The sequence below is a fragment of the Eupeodes corollae genome, chromosome 3 (genome assembly GCF_945859685.1).
Source record: "Eupeodes corollae chromosome 3, idEupCoro1.1, whole genome shotgun sequence".
In the NCBI taxonomy this organism is placed as follows: domain Eukaryota; kingdom Metazoa; phylum Arthropoda; class Insecta; order Diptera; family Syrphidae; genus Eupeodes; species Eupeodes corollae.
The window spans coordinates 31,250,470-31,266,586 of NC_079149.1; the positions used below are offsets into that span (position 1 = coordinate 31,250,470).

Genomic DNA, 16,117 nt, shown 5'->3' on the forward strand with positions numbered 1-16,117 from the left:
ATAAAAAAATATCATCTTTTAATCAAGCCTCATTAATCAATAGCAGCATTGTTCTCAGAATGCTTTTTGTCATTCCTCATACTACGTACTTACTCAAACACAAAAGCATCAACTTACCCGCATCTAGACAAATAAAGAACAAAAAAAAATAGTTGAATGAACAACGAATAAATTGACCTACAACAAGATTTTCATAGATAAAAGAACATACAAAATAAAATAATAAACCAATTCGAAAGTGATACGAATTAACAAAACAAAAATCACGTTAAAAAAATATGTTTTATTATTTGAATAACTTTTACTTTTTTTTTGTGAAAGAAAAAATCAGAATAATATGAGAATGAACAAATAAACAAACAAAATATTAATATTCAAGTGAAGATTTTTTATTAAAATCTTGTTCTGAGAAGTCTTAATTTAAGGTTCTGTATTTATGATTTGATATTAAAAAGATGATAATTGAGTTAACTCAAGGTCGCTAACCAAAATATTTGCCAAATAAGGCAATATTAAAAATTTACATTTTATTGTAGGCACATTATTCATAACATCGTATTTTAAAATGAGAAAATAAGGTAACAAAAATTATATCTCATACAAATGGATGAGTACCAATTCAATCTAAAGCGATTTTTATAACAAAAACATGAATAAGAATTACGATTGACACTTGTTTTCGATACTTAAGTTTCACTTAACGAACATAATAAACGCTGCACAGAGGCTGCGTAAAGTAACTATACCTAAAAAACGTTTAGCGATTAGAAACTGCTTAGAACAGTTAAAGATTTCTCAATTTTATACTTTATCTCATACTAAGGAATTGTTGCTAAAAAGGGTCGGAAAGAGTATGTTTTTTAAGTATGTATTTACGGAATGTTTAACATATAGTTTCTTAGTTTAGTTTCATTCTTTATTTTAAGATATAATTTATCAACAAATGTTTTTCTTTAAGAATATGGACATGGCAATTCTGCCGTCTGCCTGCCGTTTAACATATAATACATACGCCTAGTCTAAAAAGTCTCACTACAGCACAATAATTTTAGTGTTTTTGAAAAAAAGTACTTGGAATAAATGTAAAAACGAGACTGGTAATATTGGAAAAAGTTATATTCCACCTTCATCTTTTTACCAAATTAAAAAAATTGTGATTTTCAAAACATGTTTTTAATACATTGTTATAATAAATATTTTATCTCAAAATCAACAAAAAGATTGACTTTTTGGACTATGTGTATAGCCACATAAACTGCATTACTATGCACTCGTTAACAGCTGTTTTACCGGGTTTCTTTTTAATGCGGCTACTTATCTATTAAAACAAAGATTGATAAAATTAATAAGTTTTATATTTTTTTAAAGACAACACAACAAAGGCACCTTACATAAGGGGCCAGTTATAGCATCATTGAAATCGATCCAGGAACATTTTTGAGATGAATATTTGGCTATGTTTCCCTTCGATCACCCAAAGATTTTTTTTTGAGCAAAAGAGTGTAAATGCGCATTTGTATTTCTCTAAAAATGTATTTTTCTATTTTCCGGACGGAAATTCATTTTGCTGAACAATGTTCAAAAGTGAAACTGGTTTGTGTTCCAATTTCACACAATTCAGATGACAGATTTCTGTGACTAAGGGGCCGGTTTAAGCTATCAGTAAAATCCATCAGTAAAATTTGAAACAGTACGAATCCGAAATGTTTTACTGATGAGCGTTTATAGCAATCAGTAAATCATTACGTCATTAAATGTTGTTTTCTTTTGATCACAATCATCGAGTTTCGATTCTCAAACAATTTTTTACTGTTGCTTTGACACGTAAAAATTTTAATGATATGATCGGAACAGTAAAAAATTGGAACACAAACAAAAAAACGAGATGGAATTTTTTTGGCTTTTGGCCGTCAGTAAAATGAAATTTCATCATTAAAAAAAATTAAAACTAGTTTATAAATTAAATATCATCTTATTGCATCAATCTTTTGCTAGAAATAAATCTGTAACATGTTCAAAAACTAAAAACAAAAATTTACTGATGGAATTTACTGTTAGCTATAACCGACCCTAAAAGTTATTCGGTGGATTTCAATCAGGAAATTTTTTTCAATGACAGAAATTTTTAATGATAGCTATAAATGACCTGTCATGAAAATTCCAATGTTTATTTTCAATGATAAAAACCAATTATAGCTATAATTGGCGCCTTAGCCAATCAATCTAAGCGAAGCGTTACTTTCATCGTGAAAAATCTTTAAATCCTTTCAAGTTTGATTCCTCATTTTTTTCATAATTCAACAAAGTCCAGTGTTGTCTAAGAAAAGTATTGGAGATAACTGGAAATTCTATGATTTAGAGTAATTCCTTCAAGGAAACTGTTCAAAAATTATAATTCCACAAACTTGACTTAAGTGATTTTATTCTTTCCTATTTTTGAAAACGAAAATTGACAAATTGAAGTAAGGTAAAGAGCATTTAAGGAATTTTTAACTTATAAAGAAAATTCTGCAATAAATTTTACTAATAAAAAGTTTGTACTTTCAATAAAGTTGCTAAAATGCAAAAGCACACTCCGATTCAGACATGTTATGTTAAAGCTTAAAAAAACTGAATTTTTTTTATCTTATGTGTATTCTTTGGATTTCCATATCAATGAAGTGCAATACCTCTTCATTCATTGGTTTAAACACATAAACAAATATTTTACGATTCGGAAATCCAGAAAAGCAGCTTCAAATAACTCGACAGATGCATATCATCCCAAATAATTTGGGTCTATTATTACTATTGATATTTATTAACAAGCAATTAAAAGTACAAGCTAATATAAAATTTAACAAGTCTAGCTGCAGAGACTATTGGCTTTTTTGCTTGAAAATTCAAGTTACAATTTTTGAGGATTTCATATACGGAAATATTTTTGTATTTTTTTTTTTAAATTATGGGCTTTGGACAATATACCAAAACATGTTTTAGATCAAGGCGGAGTAGGTTGGGGGTCGTTTTTGTTGAGGAGGTGTTGGTAGGAAGCAGTAGTGTGTCCAAGTCCAAGTCTAGCGAAGTTAGTCATTTTTTGTTTCGAACAGTTAGTAGGGTACATCGGCGTAGATTTTAAGGGGTTTATATCCTTGTTGTGATGCTGATATAGGCTCCGGTATGCTTGAGGAAATCGGATTTGCTCAAATTGTTGAAGGTGAGTATTGGTGCGTTTTTGGCTGAGTTCGCTAAAATGTCGGCATATTTGTTTCCGAGTATTCCACATTAGTTTAATGTTTTTCAATTTTATGAGTTGATATCTAATTACTGATATGATTTCGGTGTTGTTGTAAGCGTTGTGAATTGCATTGATTACTGAGATATATATTGCATTAATTACTGAGCATATAATCCATTTTTCAGAAATATTGGCTGCAGCTTGAAGTATAGCAAATGCTTCTGCTCAAAAAAAGTCAGCCTGGAATTTAAATTTTAATTCGTTTTCGAATTTAATTTTTCGGATTTTTAAACATGAAAGGAACGCATTCAATTTTTTGGGGACTGAATATAATTTTGCATCTACAAAACTGGTACTGGTATCAATAATATTTGCTTCGTCGTTGTTTTCGGCTCAACTTTCCATTACCGCAGCACGAATTTCGACTCGCGGTTTTTTTTATTCGATAGATATGTGCAAATAAATAATAACTATAGCAATTTTAGAGCGAGGAAACATTTATTTCTATTTTTAATTAATTAATAAAGTTCACTTTTTTCCATACAAAACACTCAAAAATGGTTGATTTTGACATTTCTTCCCTGTTTTTTGTTCAGTGTTGCCATACTTGGTTTTTATTTCTTGGTAATTTCTTTTATTTTAGTGCTCAAATCGAAAAGTACTTTGCATATACCCAAACTCGCACCCACCCCAAATCCTATAGTGACCCCAAGCAGGGGGGTTGCAGGGGGGCAGCATGCCCCCCCTTACATACCTAGCTCTTAGTACGCCGTGCTATCAATTAAAAAAAAACTTGTTTTAGGCTCAACAAATGCAATACAAAAAAAGTAGGGTTAAGTCCGAAAAAGAAAATATTTTTTTTTATGACTTAAAGTTGTTTCCTCACCCTAATATTTAAAACATGTTCTATTGAGACCCCTACCTAACTGTAAAAAAAAAATCAGAAGGAAATTCGTGCTGCGGTAATGGAAAGTCGCCCCTTGTTTTCTTCTACAACATGCAATTGTTTATTTAAAATGCCAACATTTCTACTTTTTAAAATGTTCTCACTCAAATCATCATCAAAACTAACATCATGAATTTTAATAAAATGTCTTTTCAGGTTTCTAGTCGGCTTTTGCTTTTAATTTTTGTTTAAACCTCAAACGATTTGACATTCATTTTCAACACCAATTATTTTGTTTTTCCCAATTAGAATTTTTTTTGAAATTTATAATTGAAATCAATTAAACTCCTCTGAAAGTGGAGATCCCAAAAAAAGTGTCAGTATGATCATTTTATTTTAGTCGGATCTCGAGAATTAGAAAAATATGAGAATTATTGATATTTTCCAGTTCGCCAATAATATTTTACGTCCCCGAAACAAATCTTTATTTGCGACTTAAAGTACTATTCACATGAGCACGACCAACGAATGAACGAATATTCGTCGATTTTGACGTTTCTTTCACATGAGAGTTTTTAATTCGTCGCGAATGAAGCCACAGCCGAACATCATTCTCCACCGAAACCAAAACAAGAATGATTTTTTAGGTTAAGTACGCGCGATCATTTTATTCGTTGCGAGTGTGGATAATGTGGAACGCGAATAAAGTTTGACAGTTCGTATCAACTATAATTTTTTTCGCGACGAATAAATTTGTTTTCTTAAATTTATTAATATATTATAATGAAAAGTTAAAGTATGTATCATAAATCAAATAGAAACTATATTGCTATCGTTTTGTTAACAATTTGTGTGGAAATATGTCTTCAAACGTATATAAACTCACATTTTGTAATTCATTCGTCGTTCGTTGGTCGCGCTCATGTGAATACTACTTAAATGAGTATCAACATAGTCAACATAAAAAAAAATAGTTGTATGTCGATTTAATATCAGTGGTGTCATGAAGTATTTTTTTTATTTGGCAAATAATTTGTCACGCTGCAATCAATTGAAACCGCTAAAGAGACATGTTAAAATAGTAGTTCTTTAAAAAAAAATTGCATGGTCTAGACATTAGTGATACACACTAGAAAAATTTACCATAATCTTTGCAGAGCGAAGGTAACAATTGACTTATTACCCGTGTTTCGTTGGAAAATCTATTAATAGTATAGTAGGATTTTACACGATTAAGAAAAACAATATCCGCAGTATGAATACTTCCGATAAAACTTAAAGTAAAATCTTACTACGGATAGGTTTTTGACATTTATACGAATCTAGAATGGATCTTATGTGATTTCGTTGTACGATTGATATTGCATTTGTATTTCGATGGCTGTGTTCGTTGAGTAGTTGTGCATTTGGAATCATGTGTTTTCTATTGGGGAAAAAATCAATCTGTTACTGTTGATATTATTTAGTTTTGTTATAAAAATGGACTAACTGGGCTTATTTTGCAAGAGAAAACAATAGAAAAGATAATTAAGTTTTGCTATGTTTTCACTAAAGGTTTATCTCAGTTTGGATTAAATAAATCTTTTTGGTGTTTCCACCACACAAGAAGATTTAAAAATGATTAAGTTTGACAACAGTTTCTGAAATGCAAATTGTGTTTCGATGTTTCTTATGAAGTGCAAGTGTAATAGTTTGATTCGTGTTAAAAAATGAAAAACTGAATAGTTCAGCAACATATAAGAATACCTACTCCATGTCCATTTTTTTTGTAATTTGAAAAAAAAAACATAACTATATTTTTTGTACACAAACATGGAAATAAACAGACCATAATCCATTATCTGTAAAGCTAACTCTTCCACACAGGTTTTTCTCCACAAATTTTGACTCGAATCCGGTCGGAGAACCAAACTCATTTTAACTCGATTCAGGTATATAAAGAATTGAGGCGAGCTTCAAGCTCGCTTCAACACCACATATTAATGTAGTAGTCTACGAACAACCCCCCTTCTTGGCAATTTCTCACTGCATTATATATGGAATACGAAAAAATCACGGCTATTGATAACTCAATTCGATAAACACATGATTCTAAAGAATGATTACCTCGATCATATGATTTAACAACCGTAGACTGTTTTCATGGGTTTATCCAATATAAATATCGCAGCTGTTACAGAAGCTTGTAGCAAAAATTCAATGGGAGATATCGGCCATTGGCTTCGAAATGTATGGCGGAGTAATCGGACAGTGGGTTCAATGAATCAACAGCTATAAAACGTGCTCTGTGTTGTCATATGCACGTCACCAAATAACATACGCTAATATTTTGATATTATTATTAAAATTGGGGATAATTTGTTCACAGGTTGTTATCTTTAATTTATGATATTTTCAGCTCGTTAAAGCTTAAATGCGTTTTTAGACCTCAGGTTAATTATTATAAATTAAGCTAATCCACCATTAGCCAAAATACCAAAATCTCAATGTCTACTTATGTCTCTTGATCGTTTACATTTTATCTCAATTAGTTTTAAACTTCAAAATCAAATTAATCAAAATATACCATACCATTTCCTTAAAAGTTTAGGTATAACTATTTTTTCCTACATGTGCTAGTTCTCTGTAAATTGTGACTGTTGCTGCTAACAAAATCTTCAGTCTCATCTCAAGTCAAGTTCAAACCAAACTACTTAAACTATCTTTTCTGTTTAAATATAAAACGCTAGTTTGTATGCATATGTATATTCGTCTCATTGAAATATGTATGAAAAATAATGATATTCAAGAATATATATTTATTATATTTCCCATACTCAGCAATGATAAATAAAACAATTGTATGACGAATTCTTCAATTAATGATGATTCAGTGGTTATTTCAATGCGAATGTTATTGTAGTTTGGTTTTTGTTGTGCTAATATTTTATACAATCAGTATTTAATAAAAACATTAAAAATACAGCAACCTTGCACGTTTCCAAACATAAAAACTGTTACTAAAATTTCGAGGTCAGTGTCACAATGCCACTGACACTTAAAATAATAAAAATAAAATAAATTCATTCAACAAAACGCTCGAATCTATTTTCACAGTCAAGAAGAATCCCATTTGGTTATCTCAATAGGAACAAATAATAATACACACACTCAATCGGAAGTTGTTTCAAAATTAGTTTTAATAAACACTCCACGCAATGTGTGTAGTTTATACAAGTTGCTTGTACATCTATGAATACGACTAGCCTACCTAGCTTATCTAGAACTGAAAATGTATTCCCATGGCGAGGGTGAATCGCTAACGCAAACCCGGAATAGGATGACTCTCGACTCGATTAAGTATTCATATGGAGAACGATGTAGGTCAACTGTTTTAGATTGAAAACTGCAAAAACAATTGACAACAATTCAATGTGGAGTGAAATAAATAAATTTACCTGGAACAATATTTTAGGGCGTAAAACGGAACGGTCCAACAATTTAAGCCCTTTCGTTTTCATTCACAAAACTTTTCGCACTCATCAAAGCCTACTTTTGATTAGAGTGACCTTATTTTTCTATACTCCTAAGTATGTCAACTGATTTGTGGTTTGGATACCTCAAAGGCAAATGGGAATCTTAAGCAAAATATGAAATTCATTCAATTGATTCATGCCCTTTTGAACAAAGCAAAGAACTTTGATCTCACTTAGCTGTCATTTGCCTAATTGGACAGACGACAGAAGAAAAATCTTCTCACTTCCAGAACAAAATCGTCCTTTTGTCTCTGATAAAGAAAGGAACGAGGAATTAGACTCACCCTTAAAAATTCATTACACACTCACTCCGTGTTTTGGTAGACAGAATCAGAATCCCAATTCCAATCTGAATTGAGCACCCACCGCCAATTGGATTTAATTTTTCTATACGAACTTCTTTTATTGTTTATTAATTCCCCGACAACTACAGAAGATTGTCGATGATTTGGCGACTGCTGAAGCTTAAGCTGATGGCGATGGTGAGGTAAATGTGAAGAATTTCCGCAAAAATAAAAAAAAAGAGAGAGAGCGGAACACAAGTTGGTTTGGTTTAAATTGAATTTTTGGAGGACGAGACTACAACGACGACGACCACGACGACTACGAAGACCACGACGACGACGATGAAGTTGTCCGTGACAGAGCGAAAATTGATTTTCGTATTTTTAGTGCCAATTTTTGAGTCGATTTTTCACGAACTTTGGATAGTGTAACTTTTATTACGGTTATGGAAATTGATTGATAGTTTTGTGGTAGATCTATTTTTGTGGGTTTTTAAGAAGTTAACATTTTAGATTCTTTTCAACAAACAAAAGTAAAACCACGGCAGTTCACTCTTTTCGTCACAGCAGAGTTTTACGTACGCGAGAAAACTTCAAGTAATTTTTTTTTTGATAGCAAAATTGAGCACATTTTGACGTGGCCGAGAGCGAAAGTAGCGACATCTATTGAGTAATATTGATATGGTGTGCTTAAAGAGTGATGCCAAACTGTCCACAAAATTAGTTAATTTATATATTTTTTTTAATATTAGATACGATTTATTATGAGGATATGATGAGCCGGTTCGTGGTTGCAAACTTAATCAAGAAACATCCTCATGTAGGTTTTTTTTTGTGAGACTAAACGATACTTAATACATAGGAGTTTTGTTAGATGGCTCATTTTTTGTATTGATAGTTATGGGGTTTGACAGCTCTACTGCAAGAAGTCGATATACTAAAGAAAACAAATCTAATCTTGTTCCATGCACTACCAAAATAAGTAAATTTTTGAATGAAATCTTAATTTACCCATGGAAAAACCCCATCTAAAAAAAAAGGGCGGTGAAGCAGGATTTATAATTTATTAAAAAGGACTCGGTGAGGTTGTCGGAAATTTAAATTGACTTCTATTGTCTTACAAACAATTTATAAATTGTCCGATTACAGAATCCGACCAGAAGGCTTTGGAGTACATAATGTTCATTTTGATTTTGGCATTCCTACATTTGTAATAATGTTTGTCATACAAAAGGACGAATGGTTTATTTTTAGAACATAGGGTGTTTTAAATAAAAAAAAATAAATTAGGTTACGCAACAGTCCATGAAGAACCAGAGCTTAGTGACTTACAACTCTCAACCATTCCTGTGTGCCAGTAATTTTGTCAGAGATTGAAGGGACCTACAGTTTATATGCCGAATCCGAACGGCTTATTTGAGATAGCACTTTTCATGACAAGAATTACTCTTGGAGGATTTGTCAATTCCTCGCAAGAGGCAGTACTCGTGAATAAAGTTAGGTTGAACAGGATAGGATTGAACCCAAGACCCCTTGCATTACTTGCATGACAGCCCAAATCACGCTACGGGTACATTTTGGAACTAACAATTTTCGTCACATGGAATTATTTGAGTTCCTTCACATTTAAAAAGTCTGGGAATGCGTTGAAAACCAAACAGTGCGATTATTTATCCTCAAGTTCCCATGTTAACCATTTTTTTTTCAGTAAAAGAAGCCAACGTTTAAGACGTTAATTATTTATTATCCGATTTTGATTGAATAGCATAATGGAACCAATTTAGTTAAGAACTTAACCCTCTGTGAAGGATCTATTCCCAAAACTCCGAATTTATTCACAAATCAATAATTGAATTCGGTAATTCCACCAATGACTAAAAAGCGTTGGTGTCGCGTTATGTTTAAGGTAAATTCAATGTGAAGTTAGATACTGGAAGTCCACATAAATAGAGTCTTCAAGTAAGAGGTTTCATTTTGATATTAACTAAAAGAGTATTTTCTGAGAGAAATAAAATAATTTTTATTTGCCAATAAGCCAATTCGCGAATTCCATCGGTAAGGTCTTTAATCGATTGCAGAGCATTGGTATAAACCTTATCTTATAATTTTATTAAATTATTGAAGCGTGTATCATTCAATTTTTGGTAATGTAGCAGCTTGTAGTAAATTAACAGGATTAGACGATATTAGGTATATGATGTTCAAATGGTAGACATGTGCATTCAAGAGGACACAAGCATCCACAGGTTTTTCTCAAAACCAACCTCTGTCTATCAACTCCTACTCTCACCTCCCCGTGGTGAACCCTAGTGGAAAGTTGTTGGGGGCAGCAAACGAGAGAGGTGGGGAGAGGTGTTTCCACTAAGGCACCTCTCCTTATCCAGACGGCAGCGGAGGAATTCCCGAAATGGATTCAACGGTGGCGTCTACAGTTCCAGTAAAGTTGAACTACTTATTGAACACCTTATAGGGCTTTTTCGACTTATTCGGAGCCCAGGCCTATAAGGAGCGGTTTTATCCAGCTCCCCATCCTTGCAGGTTGGCAAACGAATATAGGACAACGAACTTCGGATATGCACGTGGAATGTTAGGTCCCTTAACAGACCACGTGCGGCCGAAGAATAAGAGGTGGCCCTAGACCGCTATAAAGCAGATATCACCGCCATCCAGGAAATACGATGGGATGGGCCGGGCAAAAAAAAAGGATGAAAAACTGCGATATTTACTATGGTGACTGCTACCACGAAAACCAACAGCGCTTATTTGGATGTGGATTCGTCATTGGAGCCAGACTTAGGCAAGAAGTCTTGAGCTATAGGTGCATCAATGATCGCCTCATGACCATACGCATCAAGGCTAAATTCGTCAACATTAGCCTGATATGCGCGCACGCCCCCACAGAAGAGAAAGACGACAACACCAAAGATATGTTCTTCGACTTCCTAGACAAAACATATGAGCAGTGCCCTAGCTACGATATTAAAACAGTCCTGGGCGATTTTAATGCCAAGCTAGGAAGAGAAGACATCTTTGGTTGAATAATCGGGAAGAACAGCCTGCACGACAACACTTCCGACAATGGATTCAGGCTCATAGATTTTGCTGCGGGGCGAAACGTCATGGTAGCCAGTACGCGTTTTCCACACCTCAACATCCACAAAGGAACTTGGACTTCTCCAGATCAATCTACCGTCAACCAGATTGACCATATTGCGATCGACGCCAGACACGCTTCCAGCATTATGGATGTACGAACTTTCCGAGGAGCTAACATCGACTCGGACCACTACCTCGTTGTAGCCAAGGTAGCACTTCGGATTTCCAGACCCAAAGGCAAAACAGGGAGGTGCTGGGAGAAGGTACAACGTCGAAAGGCTACAATCGCCAGAGATCGCCAAGATGCAATCAGAGAAGCCGCCTCTGATGTGCTGGGTTTCAAACAGCCACCAACAAGGAACCCCTCGTTTGATGAGGAATGTCGGCAGGCAAATACAGCCAAACAACAGGCACGCAAAGCGGCGCTGCATAAAAGTACGAGAGCTGCTCGTGAGCTCTATGAGCAGAAAAGGCGAGAGGAACGCCGACTTCTCAGAAGGAAAAAGAGAGGGCATGAGAAGCGTGCGGTTGAAGATGTTAAGAGGTATAAAAGCAGGAATGAGGTTCGAAAGTTTTATGAACAGGTGAAACGAAATTCACAGGTACATAAACCTAGAACCGAAGGCTGCAAAGACGAAAGTGGAAACATCATAGTGGAACCGCAGTCAATGCTGAGGATATGGAACGACCACTTCTGCAGACTGTATATAACGGCGACGAAGAACTGAATTCCGCTGTCAGGTAGGATGATACATTCAATATAGACGACGAAAGCCAACAATCCCGTCCTCCCGACTTAGACGAAGTAAAGATTGCCATATCTAAGTTGAAGTCTAATAAAGCCGCTAGAGCGGATGGCTTGAATGCCGAGCTCTTTATAACAGCTGAAGAGAAGTTGGTTAGGAGCATGCACCAACTTATCTGTAAGATATGGTCGGAAGAAAGCATGCCCGATGAATGGAACCTCAGTATTATTTGCCCGATCCTGAAAAAAGGAGACCCTCTAAACTGCTCCAACTATAGAGGAATCAGTCTACTTAACATCGCCTATAAAATCTTCTCTGCGGTAATATGTGAACGTCTAAAGCCCATCGTCAACAACCTGATAGGTCCTTATCAGTGTGGTTTTAGACCAGGAAAGTCCACAGTTGATCAAATATTCACATTACGGTAGATCCTGGAAAAAACCCAAGAACACCAAATCGACATCCACCATCTTTTCATCGATATCAAGGCCGCATATGACAGCATCTACAGGGGACCGAGCTACATGGAGAAGTTTGTTGGGTGTTGCCCTAGTTCACACAGGACTGTAGCGCCTCCTTAAGTAAGTAAGTAAGACGATATTAGGTGCTTCATTTGCATTTAACTCCAAATTTGTATCTATCATGGAGCTGTTTTTTTTTTATACGATCACCTAAACCTCAAGGTGGCTAATGTACTATTGTTTTTGTTTACAAAGAAACCACTTATTTTAAAGTTGGAACATTAATTGGCTATATTTAACTTGCAGAAACTACCAACTTCATTTTCAGCTACAAAAATAAGTTGTATTTTGTATTATAAAGTAAAAGTAAGCAAGGGACGCTTTTACATTGAACCTTAAACAAAACTTTGTATTAAATTTATAAATACAGGATTATGAATTTCAGCATTTAGTTGAACAAAAAAAAACACGATCAGCTGTCATTTTGACATGACTTAATGGTAGGGAAGATTTTTCTTGACTGATATTCCAGTCAATGGGCAGGTTCAGACGATTTAAGGGGCTTGAAAGTTAGGCAAGTTTCAAGTTTGATTGGCCAGCTGACAAAAATTACCTCCCAATTAAAGGAACTTTAATGGAAAATTGACTGGAAAGTTAGTCACTAAAAATCTACTTAACTATTAAGTCAAGTCTACTTCTATCAAAATGACAGTTGATCATGTCTTTTCATTCAACTGAAAGCTAAACTTTATTACTCTATGATTTATTTATTTTCTGTATAGCTTCATTTAATGTTTTCGGTAAAAGGATTTCTTTTCAATTTGTAAAAGAAATAATTAATATTTCTTTAAAATACAAAATACAATTAGCGATAAACTTGTAGCTTGCCTGAAGAGTGTTTTGTAGACAATAATTTGGTTGGTACTTTTTGTCTTAATCAAAATTTGCGTTCATAGAATGAAGTTGACTGCAAATGAAGTCCTTTATGTTGCCTGAACCTGCCCAATTGTTTAATAAAGTGACCTTAATTGGAAGGCAATTTTATGGAATCTGGACAATACTGGAAACTTGTCCATTATTCAAGTTCCTTATTTCGTTTCAACCTGTCCAATGTCATAAGAGGCCGGTTATAGCTATTAGTAAAATCTATCAGTAAAAATTAAAACAAGAGAAAGCTTATACTGATCAGTTAATTTACGACATTAGATAGATAAGATAACATTTTATTGGAAATTAGTATTCTAGAGTTTGTTAACATTTTTACGGCAAAAGCCATCTGCCAGATTGACAATTTTATGATAACATGCTTTGTGCATTAAAGGCTAATTTAAAAATTTGAAATTTTGTATTCTATAAACAAAAGAAAATAAATGTCATATCGGACATTTGTCTCAGTTAAAATTCTTCTCTTAAATTTGTTTTTTTTTTCCAGCAGCACAAGGCCGTGCAATTTCTTCCACTTCCGCTTTTCCAAAATATAGTTTTCTCAGCTCGATAAGTACCTATTGGGCAAACTCCTGTATAGCACTTTATTATCTTCTCCGGTGTTTATATTACAACGATTGCATTAAATGGGTAGATCTGGGTGGTGTGGCATATGGTCAACTCCTACTATCCTGCTTGTGTCATATATCAATTTTGAGTAATTATCTCTATAAATGGATAATAGCTTCAAAAGTGATAGCTGCTCTTATAGAGGGTTACTTGAATAGAAACCTCATATCCTATATTTCGTTTAACTGGGTTGGTGTTTATGTCCAAAAAATATTCCCTGCCAATATTTCCCTATCCCGAACATAGGTAACGTAATTAACGATGTTTTGTTTAGGAAAATTAATGATAACAGAAAATATTTCATGGTAAAAACTACGAGGAAATAAATGTTACGGCCTTAAAGTGGATGTCACAGTATTGATTGCCAAATGCGATAATTACCGAGATTTCCGTCTGTTCAAGGTGATTGAACTCAATTCAACCGTTTGAAACATTTTCAATGAAAATTGTAAATGGCCAGAATCCCGACATGTCTAGGAGTCCACATTAACTTCATATTGTTTAGCGACTAAATGAGTTGATATCTGATTTTAGGGACGATTTCAGTGTTGTTGTTTTGTATGTTGTGAAGAACAGATATGCTATTTCAGTGACTAATTACGAACGTAGTGGCTTGAAGAATGGCAAATGATTCTGTGGTGAAAATTTAGTCGAATTCGAGGAGATGGATCAGTTTTCATGTGTCACACCAAAAGATGTATTCTCTGTTGACTTCGAACCATCAGTGAAGATGAATTTCCACCCATCCGACTTAAGGCCAAGTAAAATTGCTCTGAAGAGTTGGCGGTAGCTGTTGTTGCGCTCCTGCTGGGTTGTCCTGCTTCTCCCAATATATTTGCTATAGGTAGGGAAGTTGTTGATACTTCTACTAGCTCATAGCTGCGTTGCACAGTGGTTGGGTTTGTATGGGAGAGCGGAAAAAAGTCTGTTTAATCTGAACGGTTCAAAGGATTTAAATGAAACATGTTAAACATCTCTTTATCGACTTTAAAGCCGCCTATGATACTATCTTTAGGAAAGAGCTCTACCGAGCAAGGTCTAGTTTTGGCATCCCTGTCAAACTTATCCGTTTGTGCAAAGTGACGATGGAGAATGCACGCTGCTCTATCAAGGTCGGGAAAGAACTTACCGATGGATTTGATGTCAAAAAAGGTTTAAGACAAGGCGATACACTGTCATGCGCCTTCTTCAACATAGTTCTGGAAAGAATTGTGCAAAACTCAACCGTCAACACTAGAGGCACAATATTTCAAACGTCCATCCAATTACTCGGATACGCAGATGATATTGACATAATTGGAAGATCAAAGCGTGATGTCCGTAGAGCGTTTTTGAGCATTGCGACGGAAGCGAAGAAGATGGGTTTAGTGGTCAATGAGGGCAAGACCAAGTATATGCTGTCACCAAAAAAGGACACTGAACGACGACGTCTTGGACAAAACGTCATCATGGACAGCTATAACTTTGAGGTAGTTAAGGACTTTGTCTACCTAGGCACCGCTATTTATGCAGACAACGACACTAGCGCTGAAATCAAACGAAGAATAACTCTTGCAAATCGCTGCTTCTTTGGACTTAGAAGGCAATAGAGAAGTAAAGTCCTCTCTCGAGCATGTAAAGTCCTCTCTCGAGCATGTGTCTATAAGACACTCATCATCCCGGTTCTCATTTATGGCGCTGAGGCCTGGACCCTGTCAAAGAAAGATGAGAGTGTCTTAGGATGCTTCGAGAGAAAAATTCTTCGGGTGATTTTTGGTCCCGACAAGACACTCATCATCCCGGTTCTCATTTATGGCGCTGAGGCCTGGACCCTGTCAAAGAAAGATGAGAGTGTCTTAGGATGCTTCGAGAGAAAAATTCTTCGGGTGATTTTTGGTCCCGTACTCATAGATGGAGAATGGAGGAGAAGATATAACGACGAACTGTACGGGCTGTACAGCGACACTAACCTAGTTAGCAGAATTAAAGTCCAACGGCTTAGATGGCTAGGTCATGTAGAGCGGATGGACATCAACGCTCCAGCCCGGAAGGTCTTTGAATCCAATCCCGAGGGACGGCGCAGTACAGGAAGACTGCGACTCAGGTGCCGCAGGTGGGAGAGAACCTCAACCAACTTGGCGTGCGAAACTGGAGACAGCTATCTAGAGACCGAGCGAGCTGGAGACGCATGTTGGTTGAGGCCCAGGTCTGCCCCGGACTGTAGCGCCACCTTGTAAGTAAGTATGTTAAACATGTTAAGATTAGTCTTATACATATTTGGTCAAAACTTGGTTGAACAAAAATATAATAATTAGAAACAAATTATTTTACATTTTTCTAAAACGTTGATGTTTGTATGGGAGAGCGGAAAAGTCTGTA

At 35.0% G+C, this 16,117-nt stretch overlaps 1 protein-coding gene across 1 annotated transcript in view; it reads right to left on the reverse strand.

Moving 5' to 3' along the window:
• The window catches only part of LOC129949228 (protein transport protein Sec24A), a 31,616-nt gene extending 23,124 nt beyond the window's left edge, over window positions 1-8,492 (reverse strand). The window contains exon 1 of the mRNA XM_056060553.1: window positions 7,903-8,492. The gene's annotated coding sequence lies outside the window, so the exon portion shown is untranslated. The remainder of the gene's footprint in view (window positions 1-7,902) is intronic.
• Between the last annotated feature and the right edge of the window lie 7,625 nt (window positions 8,493-16,117).